The following is a 13839-nucleotide window of genomic DNA, read 5'->3' on the forward strand; positions in this document are numbered from 1 at the left end:
GAAATAAAGTTTAAAGTATTCAGTTTTTGGTTACTTTGTACATTTAAGTTATGGTATGATCTCATTCGATAAAGTAGGACCAGTTGAAAATTGACATGCATTGACCAACTTCATGTAATTTTCATGCTACACTTTTCATAATGGGTCTATGTCATTTAGTTGTGTCAGTACGGGTGATCATTGATGGGTTTAGTTATGCTTATTATGACGAAAGCCTCTTTGGTTCCATGTGCTGATATGATTAATGGACGGGACAATTTGGATTATACTCAAGGTAATTATAATGACATTTTTGACGTCATAAAGTCTAACACACTCCTAAGGATACATGTGTGACTAGTGGGAGATTGTAAGATTTATGGGTCACATATGTAATTAATTAATAAAGTGTGTTAGGGTCATTATATAATTAGCCAATAAACTAGGGGTCAAATAATATATAATAGTTTATGGCTAAAGAGCATAATAGTTATGAAAATTAATAGTGTAGATACCAGGCAGTTTCTAATTTAATGAGGGGCTGAATTGGAAATACTGCAATTTGGGATATAACTAATAATAGTTATATATAGGGGTAATGGTCCCCAAGGCAAACACAACAAGACTATTCAGTTTCAAAACCCTAAAGGAGAAAATTCTCTGGTTCTCTCTATCCCCATCAAGAGAGCAAGGTCTTCAGGGTGTTTTGCTGAGGAAGATCACCCAACCCATTGGCTCTATCATCATCATCTCACGATTTCATTAATGGCAATTCCCACAGGTATGCTTCCGCCTTTGGCTATTAATCATGTAATTGACATGGATTGTTGAGCACAACGTTATTAAGGTTTTTTCAATAGTTGATATTTGTCATTATTGTGATGTTGAATGTTGAATGAAATTATGTGCATTTGTTTGATTAGACAAATTTATGTGATGCGATAATAAAAGATGAATGCATCGTATGATATATGTTTACGTGATGATAATGATGATTTTGGATTGATGATAGTGATGTTATGAAATTTTGATGAGTGTATATGATGATTCATGATTATGTATGATTAATGATATTATAAAATTGTGGTGAAAATATGGAAGTACCCCATAGTTGATGAGATAGTGATGATTCCTAAAGACAATGATCTTAATGGAGTAGTCTAAGCTAACGATGGGAGAAAACAAATATTGAGAATTTGTGAAGTGGAGATTATTTTGTCATCATATAGGTAGGACTTGACAAGCCTAGTGATTCCGGAGAATTACAACTGAATGAGCCTGATCGTGGTGGTCTAGTGTTGAGCCTTAAGGCAAGATTGTTAGACTTTGGAGGTATCTGGATGGGGAATTCCTATGTGACTTGGAGGTCGCACTCCAAATGTCGAGAGCTACCATGTAACACACGTTTACCTCGACTATCGCATATATGTGTCTCGGGTTGAGTTGAGGGGAACTATGAGGACATGGTGAAATTTGAATTGTCCGTCCACCGGAATTGTGGCATAGTATCAAGCCTCCTAACCAAGTACTTCAGAGTAATAATGGTACCACATTGTGAAGTAGAGTCTAAGCTCATGCATAGCATTCTATTTCCTTGTGATTTTTTTTTTCTTTTCTGATTGACGTGTTTTAGAAGTAATAATAATTAGTCTTAGATGATTTGGTTCATATTATAATTTGATGATTATTTTACTTGAGTCACTTTGATGTTATAATATGACACTATTTACTTAAATATTTTGATATATCGTAATGTGATTATGATATGGTCTATTATGATTGTTTGCGTGTTATTTTTACTTGTATTATACTATTAACATGATTTCGAAACTCACCTCCTTCGTTGTTTGTGTTTGACTTGCTTGACACCGTGTTTGGGAAACCAAAGTTATTACAGGTTAATGAGTCTTGAAGTTCAAGTTTCGGAGAAGCCCCGCTCTGATAGGTGATACCGGGAATGAGAGTCATAAGTGTATTTTTATTTATTTAATTAGAAACAACTTTTTGGATGAAAATCTTATAAGTACAAGTAAACTTTTGGAATTAAGAAATTATAGTTAAATCAAGTTTATGCAGATTGCATTGTTTTATGAGTGGAAAAAGTTTAAATTGTTTCTTTTTAATTTTGAGAATTGTGATATCCTAAATTAGTTATAAAAGTTTTATTTTCTTGAAAACAAATTTTCCTTATCCGCTGTGAATTAAAATTTTAAAAATTCTTGTGTGAATAGTTATATATTATTTTGGAGTTTAAGGTGCCACATTAGTGGTATCACAGTCTGGTTTGTCCAATCACGTTGAGTGGGTTTAGTGTTGGTTCAGTGTTAGTCAAATGTCAGTCGTATCAATTGTGTTTTCTCGTGTATTAATTATTTTTACTATCATTTTTTGTTGTTGTTATATTATTGTGTTATATGATGTATGCTTTTGTATAATTGTACATATTTTTGAAGTCGTTAATTAACTATTTACTATCTTTTTACTCTAATTGTGTTGTGGATTCTAAGTTCCTACTTAAGTGATTAAATATAATATGAAACTATTTGTTAAAATTTGAGTTAATTTGAATTGTTGACATGATTGAGTTACTTATCTTTTGATTGGACTTTTGTTTATAACTTTGATTATTTGCTCTTTTTTTATAGTGGATAGTTATAAATAAATTTTTCTTATGAAGTCAATTTAAAAAGTTTGCAGTAATTTTGAAATATTAAGAAATTCATATTATTAATAATAATAATTCTTGAATATTAGAGGTGGTAGAACTTAGATGTTAAAAAAAAAAAGACATATTGAAGGAGTTAAAGTTGACTTATTTTATAAAATGAAAAATAAATTTTGTTTGAATTACTCTTTATTATTTTAAAGAAATTACATTGAGTTGAATTTTTATTGATTTATAAAATAGCAATAATTTTATACTATTGATTTTATTTAATACTTAAAATAGTTGAAAATTTACATCATATTTTAATGTGTTGTTATGTTGGTTTAGAGGGGCCGAATATTGAATAGTGAGTGTGTTAGGATATTTGTTTGAAATTATTTATTTAGATAATATTAACTCATTAGAGTTTAACTTGATATTAAAGTTTTAAATTTTAAGAACTCAGTAGTGATTTATAATGGTACAAAAAAAAAAAAAAAGAGAAAGAGAAGGAAAATAAAAAAATAATTATTAATATTATTATTATTTTATTGAAACCAAATTTAGAAAGAAAAAAAAGGATGTTTCCTTCTAAACCTTAAGTTGAATAGAAAATATAACTCTAATGTTTAAAATTTTAATTTTGACTATAAAATCCTTATTTTTGATTTTAAATTAATATATGTTAAGAAAAAAAACTTATGATTGTCTTCATTGTTATTGTTATTGGTTTTAAGATAATTTTGTAGATATTATTGTTAAAAAAAAATCTTGTCTTGAAAAATAGTTATAAAATTTAAACATTCAGTTTTTATATAGGCACATAATTTGATTTTATCATAAGTGAGAATCACTTAAAAATGTTGATGGTTATATCTAAATGATTAAAGTTTTGATATTGATTTTAAAATCAATTTAGGACATTCGTAGTGACTTTGAAATAGTATGAATTCATATTATTAATAATAGTAATTCTTGAAAATTCGAGGTTGATTGAATTTTAATGTTAAACTCTTCAGAACACAAATTATAAATGAGTTAAAATTGATTTTTTTTAAGAAAAATAAATAAATGTCTTATGTTTGAATTGTTGTTAATTTATTTTAAAGAATTAAATTGTGTTGGAGTTGTCTTGATTCATAAAATTAAAAAGAAAAAAAGAATATTATGATGATTCTATTAAAAATTTAGAGTAGTCAATCATCTACTACAAGTTTTATTATGTGTTGTGTTAAAGAAAATCAAGAAGATTTGTTATGGCAATTATATTGAGAAAATAAGTAAATAAGTAAATAAGTTGGAACTACTTTTGAAGTTTTGATGTGTTGGAGAATCTTCCCTCTTTTATATATAGTCTGATTTTCTTTCAAAATATAGGTTAAAAATAATTATTTTAAGAGTTATTAAATATTTTGAGAGGTATTTTTTGTGATTAAGGTATGGGTAAAATTTTAGGAATCTTATTGATGTTAAAAACATTTTAACATGAAATTGTATGATTTACTAAGAAGCAATCTAAGAAAAAGTTTTGACTTCTGAAGAAAAAAATTATTTTATGACATTAAAAGACTAGTGATTCTTTTAAAATAATTTAGGCGTTTGAAATCAAATTTTAGAATATTGATTAAGCACTAAAATTGTTTATGTACTACTTGATTTATTTTGGTTTTCTGATTATTATATTTACTTCGAGTATTAGTAGTTACTTACCTTACCTACAAACTAAAAACCTTTGTTTCAATTTTTGTTAAAAGATAAAAATTGATTCAAAACGAAAAAATTTAGTTAATTATTTAATTGTGATAAATTTGGAGTTGTTTGATTGCTATGAGAATAGTCTACATCATGATGCCAATTATTGAATTAGTTATATGCATGTATATGTGAATAGGTAAATGTGAAAGTGTTTGTGTTTCAAGTGTTCTATGTGTTGGACATTTGCATGTAGTGTTTAGAGTGTTGAAAAACGAGATAATTATATATTTCTTTATTTTGATTGTTGATTGATATTAATCTAAGTGTATTTTCTTTGATTGTTGTAACTAGTTATAAATTACAAATAATTTATTAGATATATGTAATTAAGTGAATTTTTAACTTGAAGTACGGAGTAGGAGTTGTGGCGCCGTCTTCGCACTCCTGAACCACATTAAATATACTTTTAATTATTCATGTTTGAATTTGAATGACTGCAGTTATAGTTAGATGTTCATGTTTTAACTTTATCTTGGAAATAGTTAGATGTTCATCTCTTATACAACTTTGAGTGACTATGAGTCTTATGTGACATTAATTTTGAATGCTAATAATTGATTACGTGACGCAAATATTAGGTTGGTGATGTGTACTTAAATTAAACATTCAATTAAGTCTGTTTGATCTTCTAAATAATTTGCTTAAAATGAATAAGGACATTGTATGAGTACCTTATTTGTTCTGGATTCTCTCATTTCATAAGGACTAGAACTAATGTATGAGTTCTATAAATGAATTTTGTTTGTAAGACTTTGAAAATTAAGTTGAACTTTGAGTGTGTTTAACTATATATGAAAATATTTATCTTATTTCACTATGATTATACACCCAATTTTTTTAAAGATTAAATGATTGTATGTCATTGAGTTGTTATATGCATTTCTATTTGTAATTCTTGAAAGTGTGAAATATTTTAAATATTTTTCTATATGTCTAAATTTTGTGAAACATGTAAAGTAATTATTGTTTGGAATTAGACATTCTTTAAGGAAAGTAAAAGCGTAATTGATATATGTGTTATTTGATACAATTGAATGTAGTATATTGTTGTTGAATATGGTTTGTTTAATTGATTTATTGTGTCATGTTAGCCTATTATACTAAACTAATTGATTTTTGACATATTATACTGAAATAAGTAGTGAATGCCTTAAAAATGTTTATAGACTAAGTTTGAATATTGAGGGTGATTAATTAGATATTAATTGTGTATTGCTCACTATAAATTTCGAGGACGAAATTTCTTTTAGGAGGGGAGAATTGTAACACCCTAAATTTTATAATAAACTATTTTATTTATTGAATAAGATTTTAAATAATTAATTTAATGACTAATATTATTTTAGAATATATGTTGATAAATTTTGTGACTAATTTTCATTATATGGATGTTTTCTATGATGTGCTAGTTTGATACATATTATATTAAGGGAGCCATATAAATAATAAATATTTTATTTTATTATTTTATATATTTTCTAAAAATAATAGTATTTTAGTTTAATATTTTAAAGAATAAGATTTTATGTGATTTTAAGTGTATATTTGAGTTGATAATTAATGTGATATTTTCTTGTATGTTTGATTAGTGTAAAGTGTGCATATATTTATATTTTAATTATTTCTAAGTATCTCTTATTTTAATTATTTACTTTATAAATAATTATCTTTGGATATTAGTTATGTTGTGTTTGAGTTCCTTTATTTTTAAATACTTGTTATAGTATTGTGATTTTATATTTATTTATTATGATTTAGTAATTAATATAAAATATTGATGTTATATTTATTTATTTTATAATTTTGACTATTTTCTAATATGATGGTATTATTATAATGTGAGTATTTTGAGAAATAAGTATAATTGTAGAGATTATTTTGAATGTGAGAGTTTCAATTATTAGTAATATGTTTTTTTATATTGATTATTTTAATTACTCTAATTTATCAAATATTAGTAATGTTTGGAAAACTGTGTTTGGAGAAATATTAAAAAGGAGATTAAATAATTATTAATTTTGTTTTAGCAAAATAAAAATAATAATAGTAGAACAAAAATATAAATAAGGGACCAATGGATTTGACCCATGTGTGAACCCTAATTGTTAATAAAAAAAAAAAGGAAGAAGTTGGAAGGGTCGCTGTAAAACCAAAGAGGAAACACAACAATAACCTATCGGTGGACACCAATGATCGATAACTTATTCCTAAACAGTTTATCCGTTTTCGTCTAAATTTCAGTATGTTGTTTTACTCATTTAGCTAGTCAATTAAACATAATTTTCCAGATTTTTAACAACCCCAATTTCTCTCTAAAATACCCGACTTCTCTGTTTGTAGAATTCGTTATTTTGCATTGTTCTTCTTCACTATAAGTCTGATTTGAGTGAAACCAACGCCAAAACGACGTGTGAAAAGTGCTTATATTATCCATTGATTAGTTTTCTGATTTATGGTAATTTTCCTTAACATAATTTCGAATTTAGTTTTTAGAGTATCTTCTCATAATTTATTTTTAACGCTTACTCATAAACTGTTGAGTTAGATCGATTGAAAGAAAAATAGTCAATGAACAAAGGATGTTTTCTTGTGGAATAGTATCCGTGTGTGAAAGCGTCGAAATAAGTTAAGAGATGAGAGAACGTTTGAATACATGAATATAATATATTGTGAGATGAATGGGAAAATCGTATTTCCCAACTATTCATCTAGGGCTCGCTACGTACGACAGTAGCCCTTTGAGGGAAAAATTGATTCATATGAAATATGGGAATTGTGAGATTAAAATGTGCAATAGAAATGTTTATAAGGTGTTGATTGATTAAATTTTTGATACTTGTGTGGTAGTTGATATTTGTCATTATTGTGATGTTGAATGAAATTATGTGCATTTGTTTGATTAGACAAATTTATGTGATGTGATAATAAAAGATGGATGCATGGTATGATATATGTTTATGTGATGATAATGATGTTATTAAATTGTGATGAGTTTATATGGTGATCATGAATATGTATGATTAATGATATTATAAAATTATGATGAAAATATATAAGTACCCATAGTTAATGAGATAATGATGATTCCTAAAGACAATGCTCTTAATGGAGTAGTCTAAGCTAACGTCGGGAGAAAACAAATATTGAGAATTTGTGAAGTGGATATTATTTTGTCATCATATAGGTAGGGCCTGACAAGCCTAGTGATTTCGGAGAAGTACAACTGAATGAGCTTGATCGTGGCAGTCTGCTGTTGAGCCTAAGGCAAGATTGTTAGACCTTGGAGGTGTTCAGGTGGTGAATTCCTAGGTGACTTGGAGGTCGCACTCCAAATTCCGGGAGCTACCATGTAACACACGTTTTCCTCGACTGTTGCGTATATGTGTCTTAGGTTGAGTTGAGGGAATCTATGAGGACATCGCCAATTGGAATTGTCCGTCCACGGAGTCTAACCGAGTACCTCAGAGTTAGAATGGTACCACATTATGAAGTATAGTCTAAACTCATGCATAACATTGCATTTCCTTGTGATTGTTTTGTTGTGATTGATGTGTTTCAAAAGTAATAAATATTTCGATATATCGTAATGTGATTATGATACAGTCTATTATGTTTGTTTGCGTGTTCCTTTTACTTATATTATACTATTAACATGATTTCGAAACTCACCTCATTCGTAGTTTTTGTTTGACTGGCTTGGCCCTGCGTTTGCAAAATCGCAGTTATTACAGGTTAATGAGTCTTGAAGTCTTGAAGTTCAGGTTTGGGAGAAGCCTCACTCTGATAGGTGATACCGGGAATGAGAGTCATAAGTGTATTTTTATTTATTTAAGTACAAGTAAACTTTTGGAATTAAGAAATTATAGTTAAATTAAGTTTATGGAAATTGCATTGTTTTATGAGTGTAAAAAGTTTAAATTGTTTCTTTTTAATTTTGAGAATTGTGATATCTTAAATTAGTTATAAAAGTTTTATTTTCTTGAAAATAAAATTTCCTTATCCGCTGCGAATTAAAATTTTAAAATTCTTGTATGAATTATTATATATTATTTTGGAGTTTAGGGTGTCACAGCGTGACACATATTCTATGATTTAAGTGATAAATTCATAACCCTTTCTAAACACTTGAGAGAAATTTTGGCGAGATTGTGTGAAGAGATAGTTGAACTTGATAAATGAATGTTAAAGTATACAATTTGTGTTGTTTTTTTTTAAGCAACCATGGAGCACGATGAATATTTTGTAGTAGCTGGAACTTTGAGAAATGAGTTTAATTTGATTTGAGAAATGAGTTTAATTTGATTTGAGAAATTGAGTTTAAGTTTGATTTTAACTGTACCAAATATGAAATTAATTGTTGCTTCGAGACAAGCAATAGATTAAGTTTAGGGTTGAAAACTATTGCACCGTAGAAAACCGTTCTAGAATTATACCCTCAATATAGCTATAATAGTCACTCTAAAAATATGGTTCTTAAGACTACTCATAAATCGAAGGGACTACGGCACAAAAGTGTAACTTTTTAATTGATGATGATCTGCTACTTGGAAAATACCTACTTTAGTTTATTGTAACCTTTAAGTGACGAGGATTAATTCAAAACAAAATATACTCGTGATCAATTTGGAGTAGTTAGAGTTCTTTGAGGATATGTTGTGTCGTTTGAGTTATGAGATGAACGTAAAATTTTGGTGCTAATTTTTGAATTAGTTATGTGAATGTATATATGATTATATAAATATGAAATTGTGTTGTGTTTGAAGTGTTCAATTATTAAGAATTATTGTATAGAGTTAGAGTAGTCGAGAGAATCTAAAAGTTGAATAGTTCTATATTTATTCAATCGAATTATGGATTGTATATTGATGTTAGTGTCCTTTCTTTTGTTGTTGTAACTAGTTGTAAATTTCAAAATAAACTATTTTTAATGTGTAATTAAGTGAGTTTTTAACTTGAAGTAAGGAGTAGGAGTTGTGGCGTCGCCTTCACACTTCTGAACCACGTAAAAGATACTTTGAATTATCCATGTCTGAATTTGAATGACTGAAGTTATAGTTACCTTAAGTAGTTGACTAAATGAGTAGGAGGGACTAGCTGCCCCGATGACTCATCGCCGATAAAAGAGGCAACAATAACATATTGTTGTTATTGTTAGAAATACTTGTTAAATCTATTTTTGAAATAGTTAAGAATCATGTTCACCTCTTATACAAATTTGAGTGATTTTGAGTCTTATGTGGCGTTAGTGTTGAATGCCGATAATGGGTTATGTGGCGTGAACAATGGTTGGAGTGAATTTTGAAACTATGTGAAAATATTTGTCCTCTTCCACTATGGTTATGTACTCTAGTTCTTGATTTCTAAGAAATTGTTCATGATACGAATTCTTATGTGTGTCTCCATTTAAAATTCTTAAGGGTACAAAATCCTTGAAATATTGTTTTATCATTCTTACTTAAGTTATATTTGTTGAGAAATTGATAATATTATTTGAATTTTTTTTTTAGAGTAAAACTAGAAAATCATCATTAGAGTAGTTAGTTGAAGTTAACAATCCATTTGACATATTTTCGCTTCATTGAACTTGAGGTAGTAAGTTTGTGGTAACTAAATCTATAAGTTTTGTTTCATTCGTAAATTATAGTGGGTAATTCAGGTATTTCATTCATGATTGAAAAATTAGTTGCGATTGTTTAAATGATTCATTGTATCATGTTAGCCTATCATGCTAAGGTAATTGATTTTTGACATATTGTGCTTAAATGAGTAGTGGATACCTTAAATATGTTTATAGATTAAGTTTGAATCTTGAGGGTGGTTAGTTAGATATCAGTTCGGTTATTATTCACTTCAAATTTCGAGGACGAAATTTCTTTAACGAAAGGAGAATTGTAACACCCCAAATTTTATAATAAACTATTTTATTAATGAAATATTACTTTAAATAATTAATTTGGTGTTAAAACTATTAAGAATACATGTTGATAAATTTCGTGATTAGTTTTTGTTATATGGATGCTTTAGATGATGTGCTACTTTTATTCATATTGGACTAAATGAATAATCTAAATAACAAATATTGTATTTTATATATTTTCAAAATAATATTTTAGTGTAATATTTTAAAGAATAAGATTTTTGGTAATTTTACGCGTATATGCGCGTATGCAATTAATATAATATTTTATAATTCATTTAATTCCAATTATTGATAACAGTTTTCTATTTTTAGATATTTATTTTATAAATAATTATCTTGAGATAGTAGTTATATTATATTTGATTTTCTGGATTTTTATATACTTGTTATGACATTGTGATTTTATATATATTTATTATGATTTAGTAATTAATATAAAGTGTTGATGCTCTATTTATTTATTTTATAATTTTGACTATTCTCTAGTGATGGTAATATTTTAATTTGAATATTTGGAAAAATAAGTATTATTATAGGGATTATTTTAAATATGAGGGTTTTGATTATTAATATATTTTAAAAGATTAATTATTTTAATTACTTCATTTTATAAAATATTAATTTTGAAATATTGGTAATATTTTATTAATTAAATTATGTTTTTAAAAAAGTGTAAAAAAAATTAGTTTTGATAATTATTTATTTTATTTAAAAAATAAAAATAAATAGAAGTTATGACACCCTAAACCCCAAATAAAAAAAAATCAATTTTCTTATTTTTAAAACTATGAACTTCTTCAAATAACTAAATATACAAACTTTCAAACATATTTATTTATTAATAAGGTAAAGAGTATCACATTATCATAAACACGTCAAACAAATCCAAAGGTTCCATCAAACGAAACAACTTGAAATCACAATATCAAACAATAGAATCCTTTTTGAAGTACATATACATATGTTTAATATTAAGTGCAAATGTAGTCCCAACGCAGTGTCATTATCAGAGCGGGAATTCCCAAAATAAAAAAAATGATCAAAATAACATGAACACAAAACATATAATAAGAGACTTCGAAATAGGATGGCTTCCGTCTCTCTGATGGTATTAATCATCACCTGCAACTTACAACTCGTTTGTGTCCATCGCAAACGCCAAACACAAACAACGAGGAGTGAGTGTCGAAATTATGTAACAGTATAAGATAAACGAGGAAAACACGCAATTAGTCAAATCAATACAAACAGGAGAAACACTCAAGATCATAATATCAAAGGCTAATCTAAATCAATCACAATAGAGCAGTCACAAGGATGAAATGCTATGCATGTCCTATACTCTATACTTCTTCATCATTTGGTACCATTCTACTCTGAAGTACTTGGTTAGGAGGTCTGATACTATGCCACTACATGAGTGGAAGGACAATTCATGAATGGCCAAGTCCTCATAGACCCCCTCAACTCAACTCGAGACACATATACGCGACAGTTGGGGTACTCTTGTGTTGCGCGGTAGTACCCGACCTTAGGGAATAACCTACTAATCCCCTTAGGAATTCCCCACTAGAAGTTCCCCCAAGGTCTATCAGTCTTACCTCAAAGTTCGACTGTAGCCCTCCATGATCAGGCTCATTCATTTGTACTTCCCCGAATCACTAGATTTGTCAAACCCTCCCTATATGACGACAAAATAATCCTAACTCCAAAATCTACAACACATATCTCAGACTTACTCGATCATCGCAACTCAATAAGTTTCAGTTTGACTCCACAATATTCATCATTATATATGTATATCAGTCCATCACAATATTTAGTTTACACTACTCACAATACACAATCCAGTTTCATCAATCTCAGAATAAGGGATCAATTAGGGGGCACATTCAAGTAATACCACAATTTCAATGAAATTGTAACACCCCAAATTTTATAATAAATATTTTTTTTCATGAAATAGGATTTTAGATAATTAATTTGGTGTTAAAACTGGTTTAGAATATATGTGTATAAATCTTGTGACTAACTTTCGTTATATGAGTGCTTTCTATGATATGCTAATTTTGTATATATTTGACTAAATGAGTGATATAAATAATAAATATTATATTTTATTATTTTATATAATTTTCTATAAATAATAGTATTTTAATGTAAATATTTTAAAGAATAAGATTTTAGGCGACTCTACATGTATATGTGTGTTTGTAGTTAATATGATATTTTCTTGTATGTTTTACAAATAATTATCTTGATATATTAGTAATTTCAATATTGATTTTCTTGCAACCAATCGCACCCAAAAAGTCTAATAGTTCTTATTTAATCTATAAGCAAGTAATTCTTACCTTTTTATAAAATTATAATTTTTAAGAAAATAATAAAATATAGTAAGTTTTCTTTGACAAAAAATATAGTAAGTTAGAGTACAATAAATTGTGAGTTTATTTAAATTATGTATCTTTTAAATTTCTTCACTTTTTAACATCAAACATAACAATCATACAAAATGTATCATATTTAAAGAAACACCATCATACATATTTAAGACTACTTTGTTAAATTTTATTAAAATATATATATGTATTTTTTTTAGTTTAACTAATATTTAAATGGTATCAATTTTTAGTGTCCGACACATTTCAAAATCTTTTTAAAATATATTACAATTATAATTTTTTTTTCTATAGTAAAAAGTTCTTAGATCCACCGCTAACTCCACTTTGTCTCATTCTCTTGACCTCTATATGTGTGTGTTTTGTTTCAAATTTCAATTATCTAAAATATTTGGAGCATTTATTTTTAGTTGTACAAAATCAAAATCAATCTGAACTGCAATTTTCTAGTGGCTGGGCTGCGAACTGCAAAAAGTTAGTTACTGGACGGTGTAAAATTGTAGGTTGATTTTATTAGGATATTTAATAGTATAGTTTGATTTTTGAGTACATGTTTAGTATAAATTTTGTAACCCTTCTTAGAATGTGGATGAAATTCATCTGCAACAATGCTGAGTTTGAACAATTGTGTTGATGCAAGTGTTAAACTATCGTTTGTATTTTCTTTATTAATAATTTTTTGTTTCTAATAAAATGTTTATTTGGTTTATATTTATATTTCAAAATAAAATATTAATTAATAAATAACAAATATTCTATAAAAAATAAAGAAGTAACAAATATATTTATTTCCTTTTGACTCTTAAGTTAAATAAGTATCGAGAATCGGGAATCTCTTAATGTCTCGTTTACTTAATATTTGTTTTGAAAATCGTTAAGTTAACTGGGCGTTAAGAATGGGGAATCTCTAAATGTCTCGTTTACTTAATATTTGTTTTGAAAATCGTTTAAGTTAACTGGGCGTTAAGAATGGGGAATCTCTTAATGTCTCGTTTACTTAATATTTGTTTTGAAAATCGTTTAAGTAACTGGGCGTTAAGAATGGGGAATCTCTTAATGTCTCGGTTACTTAATATTTGTTTTTGAAAATCGTTTAAGTTAACTGGGCGTTAAGAATAGGGAATCTCTTAATGTCT

This window comes from Cicer arietinum, chromosome 2 (genome assembly GCF_000331145.2).
Source record: "Cicer arietinum cultivar CDC Frontier isolate Library 1 chromosome 2, Cicar.CDCFrontier_v2.0, whole genome shotgun sequence".
NCBI lineage: Eukaryota > Viridiplantae > Streptophyta > Magnoliopsida > Fabales > Fabaceae > Cicer > Cicer arietinum.